Source organism: Cyanistes caeruleus, chromosome 2 (genome assembly GCF_971803275.1).
Source record: "Cyanistes caeruleus chromosome 2, bCyaCae1.hap1.1, whole genome shotgun sequence".
NCBI classification, from domain to species: domain Eukaryota; kingdom Metazoa; phylum Chordata; class Aves; order Passeriformes; family Paridae; genus Cyanistes; species Cyanistes caeruleus.
The window spans coordinates 22,738,515-22,750,760 of record NC_141702.1 but is presented as its reverse complement, the minus strand read 5'-3'; the positions used below and the strand labels follow the sequence as shown (position 1 = coordinate 22,750,760).

The 12,246-nt window shown below is 38.5% G+C and overlaps 1 protein-coding gene and 1 long non-coding RNA gene across 5 annotated transcripts in view; one reads left to right on the top strand and one right to left on the bottom strand.

Annotated features, from left to right (window-relative positions):
- LOC111925895 (uncharacterized) overlaps positions 1-3,180 on the bottom strand; it is a 58,919-nt gene extending 55,739 nt beyond the window's left edge. The window contains exon 1 of the long non-coding RNA XR_015282821.1: positions 2,794-3,180. This is a non-coding gene — a long non-coding RNA (uncharacterized LOC111925895). The remainder of the gene's footprint in view (positions 1-2,793) is intronic.
- CSMD1 (CUB and Sushi multiple domains 1) overlaps positions 1-12,246 on the top strand; it is a 1,072,055-nt gene that overhangs the window by 66,813 nt on the left and 992,996 nt on the right. Inside the window, exon 1 of one of the 4 annotated variants that reach the window (XM_086876028.1) lies at positions 2,832-3,026. The exons of 2 other annotated variants lie outside the window; for them this stretch is intronic. The gene's annotated coding sequence lies outside the window, so the exon portion shown is untranslated. Of the gene's footprint in view, positions 1-2,831; positions 3,027-3,592; positions 3,808-12,246 lie in introns of those variants that run through there. One more of the 4 variants, XM_086876029.1, reaches the window with a different exon arrangement.

Genomic DNA, 12,246 nt, shown 5'->3' with positions numbered 1-12,246 from the left:
ACAAAGAGGCAACGTAACCTGCTCATCTCCAAAGCAGTTTGAGAGGAAAGTTGCAGGTGATTAAAAGGCAAAACTGAATGTACACAGACACACTGTAAAGACCTCTTCATTACTAAATATATTATGGCTTTCTCTACCAATACATTCTTTATAGCAAAACTGTAGGAAACATAGTATTTTTTTATGATAGACCAGTCTGGCTTGTAGTGAACTATTCTGATGAATGTGGTTGAATTGAGTCTACCTTTCCAAAGAGAAGTTATCTCTGGTAATGACAGGAGAAATCATACAAGCTTTTTCATAATAGGTATGACTAAGTAAAACAAGAAAATAGATCACTAATTAGAGAATATTTAATCCTACTATGAAATTACATCTGCTAGTTTTCCCATATGTAACCATATCTAACATATCTACTCATATGCATATGCAACCATATCTAATACCTAAATATGGATGCATTCTAACCAATTTTTCTTGTGTGCATATTCCTCCTTGATATCCAGTATTATTACTTTTTGATTCATAAAGAAATAGCAATTCCAATTATTCCGGCTATGAAATTTAAATTATATTCATCCACACCTCACCTTTTTCCTCACCTTAGGATTTCCCATTTGTTTCTTTCCTCTATAGTAAATCTAGATTTCATGTATGAATACTGATAAAACTTGATTAATATTCAGAAGCTTTTTTTGCCTCCAAGTTACCTGAAGACATTCAGTTGGTCCAGATTCATGAAGGCAGATATGGTCATAAGTTCAGCCAAGACCAGTAAATAACTGTCTCAAGACTGCAAGAAAGTATGGTTCATGTAGTTTTGCATTTCTTGTGCTTTATCTCTGTTAAAACATACTACAGGAAAGACACTTTTTGTGGGAAATGAATACAAAAAGAAGGTACTTCCCTGTACACATTTTCATGGAAGGTTCTCTAAATTGTTCATTCAAATGTATTTCCTTTTTCTGTCATGCATTTACACCATCTTAGCACCTCTCTTTCATGATTTCACTAATATTTTCTAGAGAATCAATAGAATACTATGGCTTACCACTGAGTATCCCAATACAAGTATTGTGACTACATCTTTTAATTTAGATCTTTTCATCAGATACCTTCTAAGTTCAACTCACAATCAGAGATTCAGTTGTAGATATTAAGTCATTGTTCAGCCTATCTAACCTTCTGTTTTATTATTTGATAATCAGAGTAATCCTTATGTGGCTTAATATATTCAGTTGAGATAGGATACTCAATACTTCAGCAATGTAAATGGTTTTATTATTTAAATGAAATCCTAGTTTTATGGCAGTAACATATTCATATTTAACATACATATTAGTAATTTCCTTCATTTTTAGATGTTGAATGTTTCATACAAGGGCCATAATTACTTTGTATATTAATATTATTCCATACCTTTTTCATTATGAACATTTAACTTTGGCTTGTCAACTGCCATCTCAGTTTTGTATTTTGGTTTTGTATTTTGTTCAGATACATTCTATCTGCATTAATATGCAGCTGTCAGCAGACCACGGTTTTGATCATTTTGCAGGTTATTTGAAGATTTATGTTATTACCAGTAACAGGAAAAAAATTAGAGCTACTTTTTAGAAGCAGGCTGCTAGAGACCCATTTTTTAAAATATGACTTTTCCAGATAGCCTGTCATCCTTTTCATTTTTCAGAAGAATTATTTTTATTACTAGTTTCTTTTTAATTTTTGAGTTTTCCATGTTAAAAGTATACAGAGGAATTTGGCAGAAAAATATGTCATGTCATATTGTACATTCAACTCAAATTATTTTTTTGGCTAGTTTGATTAGTTGTTTTGAGGTCTTAGGGTTTTCAGGTTTTCTGAAGTTTCCCTGGTATGGGGTTCTTTGTTCCTGAGTTTTAGTGCTTCAGTCAATTCGATCTGAGGAAGATCAGAAGAGTGTAGATGAGATTGCAAGTGTAAACCAGCATTGTAAATCACCAAGAGAGAACTACAATGGTTGTCTCTCACTGTCTAAATGTCAACACACTTTACAAAAAAGACATTTGCTTGGCTTAGTATTGAATACTTTTTCACTAAACACTTATCAGCATCTGAGGAAATAAACTGATATGGTCTATTATCTACATCTACTTAGAACTCAGTAGAAACTTAAGGAGTTGTATGTAACCTTGTAATGCATTTAAGCATGAAGAGTATGTAGTGTGTACATATAATTGCTTAGCTGTTGTGATGAAGATGACAAAACATTTGGAGGAAGCTTAATTACACAGTATGTATCCTTTTGATTTGATAATGGTTTCTCTGCAGAATATTAATCACTATTGTAGACATCAGGATCCCAGTACTCCAAGGTAGTAATGACCTCCACGTATTGATTCTCTAAATATCTATTTTTGTTCTTTACTGCAAATGCTGGTTTTAGATGATTGAGTTTAGTGCAGCTGTAACTAACGTGATAAAAATGTAGTGATTCTGTCATTTCTTAGGAGAAATCCATAAAAATTAAATCCATACCTCTGCCATGGCTGATGTGGAACATTTCTTATCCTGGAAGCAATCTTCCCTGGTTTTAGTGACAGCTGTGCTGTTACCCACCTGTAGTACTTAGGTAGTGAGTACTTAATGTCTCCTCACCTGCCATCAGCTCAAACTGAACTGAACTTACTGTCTACTTTCTCCTTTCTAATTCTATTATTTTCTACTTTGTATGAAACTGTATAGTAAATATCGTACCATCTTTGGATGGCATTCCTGTAGCTCATACAGTATTATTCAAGTAAAAGTCCTTACCCAAAGGTGACAACAACTTCAAGAATAGAGAAATCTACTGGGGAAAAAGGTGCTTTGTCCTTCTAACTCTGCTGGAGCAGTCTTTCGCTTCTGGATGTATCAAGATGACCACGCAAAGTTCGAGCTGGTGGTGCAGCGGCGGTGGGCTCGGTGCCGGGCAGAGCCCGTGCCCATCTCGGTGAGGGCCGGGGCCGTGTCCAGCTCGGTGCGGTGAAAGGCCCGTGTCCAGCAAGGTGAGAGCAAGGCCCGTGCCCAGCTCGGTGAGAGCAAGGGCCGTGCCCAGCTCGGTGAGGGCAGGGCCCGTGCCCAGCTCGGTGCGGTGAAGGGGCCGTGCCCAGCAAGGTGAGAGCAAGGGCCGTGGCCAGCTCGGTGAGAGCAAGGGTCGTGGCCAGCTCGGTGAGGGCAGGGCCCGTGCCCAGCTCGGTGCGGTGAAGGGGCCGTGCCCAGCAAGGTGAGAGCAAGGCCCCTGCCCAGCTCGGTGCGGTGAAGGGGCCGTGCCCAGCAAGGTGAGAGCAAGGCCTGTGCCCAGCTCCGCGGCCCCCCGCGCTCCTCCGGCGAGGCCGAGGCCGGGCAGCGGCCCAGGCTCCTGCCCGCCTTGGGCAGTAGATGGTGCTAGATGAGAACTGAAGGTGCCGCTCAGGAAGGCCCCAGTCAGAAGCTGCCGCTCAAAGACAGGATTAAATACTCGTCCGTTTCCGTGTTTGTTTCTTTACCTGTTGGGATCTTTGGGGTAGGAACGCTGAAAGTTGAGGTGGGTGAGCTTTAGGGTGGTAGCGGGTGATAGATACAACGTCAGTGGTTTCCGAAATACCGTTTCCGTACGATGGAAGGTTGCAGCGAATCAGCAGGGCAAGGCCGTCTTTCTCAGCGGGAGAGAAGGTGCAGGCATAGCACAAAACAGTACTGCTTCACAGCAGATTTGTTTGCAAGAGCACTGTCAGCCTGGATGTTGCTGATTGTGTGTCTGAGCAGGACTGAACGCCTTATGTCTTCAGATTAATTTAATATGTAAAGGTAAGACCTCCCAGCTGAGTGAGGAGTAGTTACACAAAGTTTATATTCTAATTAGCCAGCTGTAGGAAAATAACAAATGTCTTTCTGCCTAAAATCTTACTGATTAAATTGTATAGGACAAGTGTATAAAACAATGTACATGAATAGTATTCACTTTTTTTATGTGTTAGAAGTAAAACTGCAAGAATTCCTTCAAAACCACTGATCCCAATTTCTGTACAGTGGCACAACTCCAGAAAAGAAACAGTCTGTATTAGTTTTATTGTTGCGTTTTGGTTTTGTTTCTCTTTTCTCTTTTCATCATCTCTAAATTTGATACCATGTCTGGAGCATTTATTCATCCTCACAAATAAAATTTGGGATTAAATGTGCAAAAATCTAGTTTGGTAAGAGATTTCCTTATATTATTTTACCTATAAAAACATTCATCACCTGTAAAATCAGTCTTTATATGGGCACTGAAGGATAAAATGAAAAGAAGCGTCTTTTTAATGAAGTTAATTATTTCCCGAAGCTTCGTAACTTTCTGATACTACAATACACAAATTATTCTGAATTGACAGTGTTTAGTGAAAACAGGAGTACTGATAATCTACAGCAGAAGCTGCTTTAGAAAATATAAGACATATTAAAATAAGATAAATTTAATGTGTGCTTTCCTTGAAGTTGGGTGTGTCAATACTTGCAGAAGTAAACAGATAATATTGAACATGAGTATAATATGCTTTAAAACCATAATGCATGAAACATTAGAATTCTAGAATGCAGTTCTTGCTGCATCATCTGTAATATAGCAGCTGTTATCCTGAACTAAAATGTGAGTTGACATTGGCAGAACAAGTTGCTCTCAAACTCTGATAAGGTGAGTGGATGCAGTTATACATAGACAGCAGTTCTATATGCCTAATAGTTACATATACTGTCTGAATGCACAGTTCTGTGCAGCCTACATTTCAGGGCCACAGCTGAAAAAGGTTTTAAAATATTCTTGTCAGTGGAGAAAGTTTGTTTCTAAAATTTGGTAAGGCAACCTTGAATAGGGTGTGCAAAAGATAACACTGAGTTGAGAGTCTGCTTTGTTAATGTAAAAAAAAATATATAATAATGGGCAAAACAAATCTTCAATCTGTGACTTATGGGCTTTTGAAAGGATTCTTGACCTTTTTTAGAAGAATTTAGGAAGTTTTATAGTCTGCCCTGCTTTTGGGGTAGACTTGTTTCAGCTTTCTACTTGCTCCTTCATCAGTGTCTTGCAACATCCTACTTGTTTAATTGGGAGAGATCCTGGAAGATACTTGTGCTTAAATACTTTTTAGATGTATCAAAATTTGTGGGGGGAAATGTAAACACATCAGTGATTTTTTTTCCAAACATTTCCTTAAAATTTTTTCCTCTAATAAAACATCAAAATGACAAGTACATTTGCACAGCCCTTCTCAAAATCATTTTGGCAATCGTTCCTCAGAGAGGGAAGCTAGGCTTATAAGGGGGGAGGGGGAGGAGGGAATGCAAGTCATAGCTATAAAATTGATATTCTTTACATGCTGACTTATTATGACTCCAGTCTGCATTACATGGTATTTTTGTGGGCAAGATACTACTCCATTAGTCCTGCATAATGCCAAGTGTAATAACATCACCTAATGGAAAGGTTCCTTACCAAACTGTGCTTTAAAAATGGTTACATTACATGAAAGGAATTGTAGATGAGAGAGATAGAGGGGAATGAGGGAATGTGACATTTGCTTTAACCTTCCAAGATAAACTGATTAGGTGCCTCCTAATATGTCTGAATAACAAAGTCTTAAGCTTGGCTACAGTGCAGGTAAATAGAAATAAATTCACATCACAGAGGCTGTGGGTTTCATGTGTGGCAAAAGAAAAAGGAAGTTGAAATAAATCTTCCCTAAATTTTGCCTTACATTCAATAGCTGCAGACATGACTGTTGCCTTGAAGATTTAAAACTAGAATATGACCAGACTTTAAGGCACACGTGACAATGTGTTATACAATGTCTTAATAACACCTTGGAAAAACAAGATAATAGTAGTCATGTAATTTCTCTGGTCTGCTGTAAAGATAAGTTGTTTAACTGAATTCTTTGTAAGTAGATTGAAGGTTTATGCCAGGTATAATTTTCAGTGTTAGATGATTTAGCCGGTTGCTGTACTATAATTTTAATAGAGTCTGTATGGCTCATCTTTAATGTCTGAACTGGGAGTGACAAATTCAGTGGGGAATGCTTGAGAAAAGTGAAGATCAAATACTCTGTTAAATAATACAATAGGAAAAAACAGCTGCAGCTAAGAAGTGCCTTACCCGTTGGCAGCTCTAGGTGGAACAGCAATCATAATTTTGGTGATTCTTAGCTAGTAAAAAACTCTGGTTTGTTTCTTTAATACTTCACAGACTGTAGAGCTGTTCCTGTTCAGTGTTTCGAGTTTACTGATCACATTGAGTGAGCTTTTATTCTTTATCTGTATTCCAACTTCTGAATATCTTTAAAAGGGACCCTTGCAAAATTTACAATATTGACTCAGTAGACTTGCCCTGAAGGACCAACCACTCTTTCATTTCTTCTTCTAAGTGTTGGTGCTACCTGAAAAATAAAGGTCTGCTTATATTGAGGAACTCTGTCTGTTTGCTGCCCGGAACATTTTCAAATAAATGCAAAACAGCAATACTGTCACCATGTTTTCTTGCACCAGCCTATAATTTCAAGTTCTTAGACTTGATAGGCACAAAGGAAAAACCCTGGCAAACTTTATTTTATGAAATAAAAAACCTGGATTTTCTTCTTGTTCTTACTGCAAGTTACTAAGAGAATGCCTGCCAAACTAATTTGAAAATCTTGTGCAGTTTTCTGCAAGGGAAAGTTTTTCTGCTCTGTTTCAGACAGTAAAATCTGCTGTAGTAAGGCTATCCATTAAACTGCAGAATTCAGAAATACTTTCTGGGCTTGAAACCAAAGGCTTTGCTATTTAGTGTTGAAATGTATAGCAGAATTACCTTACACACTCACCTTGGACCTCTGTATTCAGACTAAATCCTTTCTCTGAACAACTCTGAAACCACAGCTAGAGTTGTATACACAGCACTCACATTCAATTATTTTGATGGAGCCTAAGATGATTTACATTTCAGAGCAAGCAAACACTAGCAGGTGTTACATCTACATGAAGTACCCCGTGAAAGATGATGTTGTACCCCTGAAACATTGATGAATTCTCTACAGCATTCCTCTGGGCTAGTGCATTGTGCCTTTTGCTAGAGAAAAACAATGGTACTGAAGGATCTTCCACATCCGAAGTAAATTCTTTATTCCATCTGCCACACAGCTATTTCTCCTGCTAATGCTCAAGATAAACTAGTAACAAATTAGGTCTCTGTGGATGTACTCTTAGGATTGACTTCCGTCACTTTTTCGAGAGTCTCCAGTAGAAGAAAGAAAAGATCCGAGGTCCTCTGATTCCTGTTCCCATATCTAATTCTAATTTTTCTTCCTTCCCTCCTTTATCACATCCTTTCAATGATAAAGTATATATTTTCCTCTATTCTTTCTGCAACAGTGTTGATTTTGATAATGAGATTGCCCTGCGAATCTGAGCGGGCTTTTAATCAGGTGCAATATTATTTTTATCCTCCTCTCAGAAGTTGACTCTGTATGAATTCTGCCTACATTCTTCCAGAATTCTTCAGCTGCTTCTAGAACATGTTGACCTATTTATAAACCAATAAAACTCAAAAAGAAAAATGCTTAACACATCATGAAATGACTCAAACTGTCCTTTTACTTTTCTCAGTTGTACATATAATTGTTCCTTTTTAAGCATAAAACTTTTACATGTTGATCTTTCAGATGGCTATAGACTTTAAAGATTCAGAGGTCAGAAAATCCAACTGATTGAATCTGAGATTTTTGCCGAATAAATGTGGTTTAGGTTTAACACCATGTGAGCCTCTCAGGATTCCTTCATATAAACATACATAGAAAAGAATTTGTATCCTTTTATTAATAATTTTACTAACAGAGACTTCAGATCCAGCAAATCTGTAAATGTAAATCTAATTCAATAACAATAATCTGAAGTATATTCTAAGTTTCAGGAACCTTTGTGCAATTCTATGCTATATCAGTTGGTAGATCAGTCTCTAGGATATATGAAAAGTAATATTTAATTGCAGAAAACTCTTCTAATGGCTTTTTTTCTTGCCACTCTTTTGTTATAAACCAAATAATCACAAAAGGAATAAAGGAAAAACTATGCTTCAACCTTTAACATGTATGGCAACTGAACCGGAGATTTTCATGGTGTCAGATAAGACATTTAAATTTCTCTGGCAAGGCTGGACTTTCTGCCTCAGACTTGTGATCTCATCTAGGCATATAAATGATGGGAAAAAATATTGCTCCAATAGTGTTGTGCTACTCTGCACAGTTAATGTGGGCTAAGAAAACACGCCCGCTATTTGTAACCTGGGATTATTAGTCTCGTTGATATTAATACACCGGTTACAATCAGGCTAACAGTCATAGTCAAAATGATCTATTTATTACCAAAAGAGCCTGATTAAAAATAGAAAGATTTTCCATTCCAAGAAGAGCAAAAGGTTCAGCTATCCATGAGATGCTATCTTGTCTCACTGGCTATTATAAACTAAGGGCTGCTTTTCAAAACTCAGTAATTTTACAGTTTTTTCACTCACTATATATAGGTACATAAAAATAGCCCAAAGTACATCCTATTATTTTGTAGTGTTTTAAATCTCAGGTTATTCACCAGGAGGTTTATGATGTTGATAATGGAGGTTTCTTTCTCTGTTCTTGGGGTTTTCTTTTGTCCATGGTTTTTTTTTGTGGGGTTTTTTTTATGGTTTTATTGGCCTACAGTTCTTTAGGTTTATCCCCAAAATTTTTATTTTATTAGTTCCCAAGGTGCCTTTATAGTAATCAGTAACTGATGCTTGATTATGTGTTAAAACCCAGTTGGTCCTTAGAATAAATCTGTTCCTGTACTGTCAAGGTCTCTGCTATCAGCCTGTGTTTATACATCAGTGCACAACTTTATCATTCCAAGGCCACAAATAGTTCTGCACAGAATAACTAGTGCTGCTTATTGTTAGTTAAGAATGTAACACATTTATAATCTTTGTAGTCATTATGCTACATGATTACACTAAAGCTAAAAGCAAATTAGGTGATAGTGATTGATCAGTTCTGTTTTAAGCATTTGACACATTTAGGTCTTAAAGCTAAAGCAAGCTAAAACAAGAGAAACTGAGATAATATGAAGTGTCCTGAGATCTCTGTTATTAAGTTAATGAAATTTTTTTTGCCTGTTACAAGTAATGGCAATACCATATTTTTTGGGCTGCTGTATTACATAATCATAGAATATGCCAAGTTGGAGGGGACCCACAAAGATCACTGAGTCCATATTAGGCCTGCATAAGACAGCCCCAAGAGTCACACCATGCTCCCAAGAGCATTGTCAAAACACTTGAATTCCATCAGGCGTGGTGCTGTGACCACTTCCCTGGAGAGCCTGCTCCAGTGCCCAACCACCCTCTGGATGAAGAAGCTTTTTCTGATATCCAACCTAAACCTCCCCTGGCACAACTTCAGGCCATTCCCTCAGGTCCTGTCACTGTCACCACAGAGAAGAGATCGGTGCCTGCCCCTCCTCCTCCCCTCACAAGAAGCTGTAACTGCAGTGAGGTCTCCCCTCAGTCGCCTCCAGGCTGACCAGACCAAGTGCCCTCAGCCACTCCTCATACAGCTTCCTCTCAAGGCCTTCACCATCTTTATTGCCCTCCTTTGGATACTCTCTGATAGTTTAATGTTCTTTTTTTATGCAGTGCCCAAAACTGCCCCCAGCACTGCAGGTGAGGCTGCCCCAGTGCAGAGCAGAGCAGGACAATCCCCTCCCTTGCCCGGCTGGCCATGCTGGGCCTGATGCCCCCAGGACAGCGCTGACACTCCTGGCTGCCAGGGCACTGCTGGCTCATATTCAACTTTCAGTCAGCCAGGATCCCCAGGTCCTTTTCTGTGGCATTGCTTTCCAGAATCTCATTCCCTAGTCTATCCATGCATCCAGGGTTAGCCCACACTCCAGGTACAGAATCCGGCATTTTCCCTTGTTGAACATCATTGATGATTGCCCAATCCTCTAATTTTTTTTGGACTCTCTGCAGGGCCTCCCTTCCTTTGAGGGAGGTAACAGCTCCTCCCAGTTCTCTTTCATCTGCAAACTTTCTTAGTATCCCTTCCAGTATTGCCTCCACGTCATTTCCAAAGATGTGAGAAAGCACGTGGCCTAAAATGGAGCTCTCTGGAGACCCACTAATGACAGGTCCCCAGTCTGGTGTCACCCCAGTCACTGTCACCCTTTGTGTTCAACCCCTGAGCCAGTTATTCACCCATCACATGATTATTCGGCTGTGTGCTGGACATTTTGTCCCAAAGGATCCTGTGAGACAGTATCAAAAGCTTTCCTGAAATCCAGAAACATCATATCAAGTGGTTTCCCTTGATCCAAGAGGTGTGTTACGTTGTCTTAAAAAGAAACTAGGTTTGATAAGCAGGACTTTCCTCTCATGAAGCTGTGCTGGCTGTGACCACTGACTGCATTGTCTTTCAGGTGTTTTTCATTATTCCCCAGAATAACTTTCTCCACAACTTTACTGGGCACTGAAGTGAGAATAAGAGGCCTTTATTTTCAGGGTCCTTCTTCATACCCCTCTTGAAAATCACAACGCTGTTTGCCAGCTTCCAGTCAGCTGTGACCTTTATATATTTCCAAGACTGGTCAAAAATCAAGAGAGGTTTTGCAATGGCATCAGCTAGCTCTTTGACAATCCTTGGATGAATCCTATCAGGCTCCATAGATCTGTAGAGATCCAGTTGGAGCAGCAGATCCCACACAATTTCAGGGTCGTTCTGATCATTCTTGTAGTCTTGGTCCTCCAGCTTAGGATGCTGAGACCCCCCTTGGTGCATCATGCGTGTTGAAGGCAGTGAAAAAGAATGCGATAAGCACCTCTGCCTTGCCCATGTCCCTGTTTGTGAGGTAACAGTCCTCATCCTATAATGGGCTGATGTTATTTCTACATTGATTTTGCCTTTAATATATTTGAAAATATTCTTTTTATTGTCCCCCACATTTTTGGGCATCTTCAACTCCAGTTTGAGCTTTGGCTGCATAGATTTAATTTACACAAGTTACAAGTTACAGTGGCCAGCAGCATCTTGTAGCAGCATCAGTAGTCTATCTGATAAGTTGTTGTTCGGTAATGTATTTAAGGATGGACAAAAATTGTTTTAAAATAAGGCATCATGCTACTTTTTTTTGCAATATTTTATTTTTGTCCTGGTTTAAAAAGACAGATGTTTGCTAAGGAAGGCAGAAACGTCCCTTGAAATGGGAAAATGTAAACCACTCCTCACCTCTGAATTATCATAGTCTTGAAATCAATGGGTCTCTCAGACAAAGATACGGGAATAGGAATAAAAGTTCTTTACTAGGAAAATTAAAATAAAAATGCAGTAGTACCAAAAAAAAAAAAAACAAAACAAAACAAAACCAAAACCACCACCAACAAAACAATGCATTCATTGACAGAGTCAGAATACAACCTGACCCCCTGTTGGTCAGGGTGTTGGTAGCAGTCTGATTAAATGGTGGCTGCAGTCCTGTAGTCACAAATGTGCTTCTGTTGAAGAAATGATCCCATAGAACGGTGTAGTTTTCCTCTGAAGGTCCAGTGATATAAATGGGTCCAGGATTTCCTCTAGGAATCCTGTGAAGGCTGTAGTGTTACAAGTCTCCAATTATATCCAGGTAGGAATGCTTGGCTCCTCCCCCTGGGTGGAGCATCTCACAATGGGATGGTGGAATTTTAACAGTCACCCAGTGAGACTCAATGGCCCATTAACAGAAGAGATCACCCTGGAGGGAGGATCAGTTGTGGAAGAGATAAAGAACACTGCCCCAACCTGGTTTTAACAGCTGGTAATAGAATACATACTTTTGGTTACATTTTGCATTGCAACACAAGACAATTTTGCATATACAGATCACATTCTTAAAATTTGCAATTCAGTCATTGTGTTTTGCTCCAAACTGAAACTTGAAGCAAACAGTTTCCAGATAAGGATGAATACTATTATTATTTATTGATTATACACTTTAGTTCATGTTTATTGGCCACTTTTAAGGAAAACAGACACAAATTTTGGATTCAGAATCAATAAGAAAATTCCTATAAAAATGTATATGTATAAAAATATTTTAGTATGTAAGGAGACTTGTAATTTTGGCTATTTTTATGTATACATATATATATATATATGTTTAACAAGTGATAAAACAAAAAATTTACTAAGTTTTAAAAAGCAGCACTTATACTTTATAATAGCTGGTGAGGGAAGATGGTGT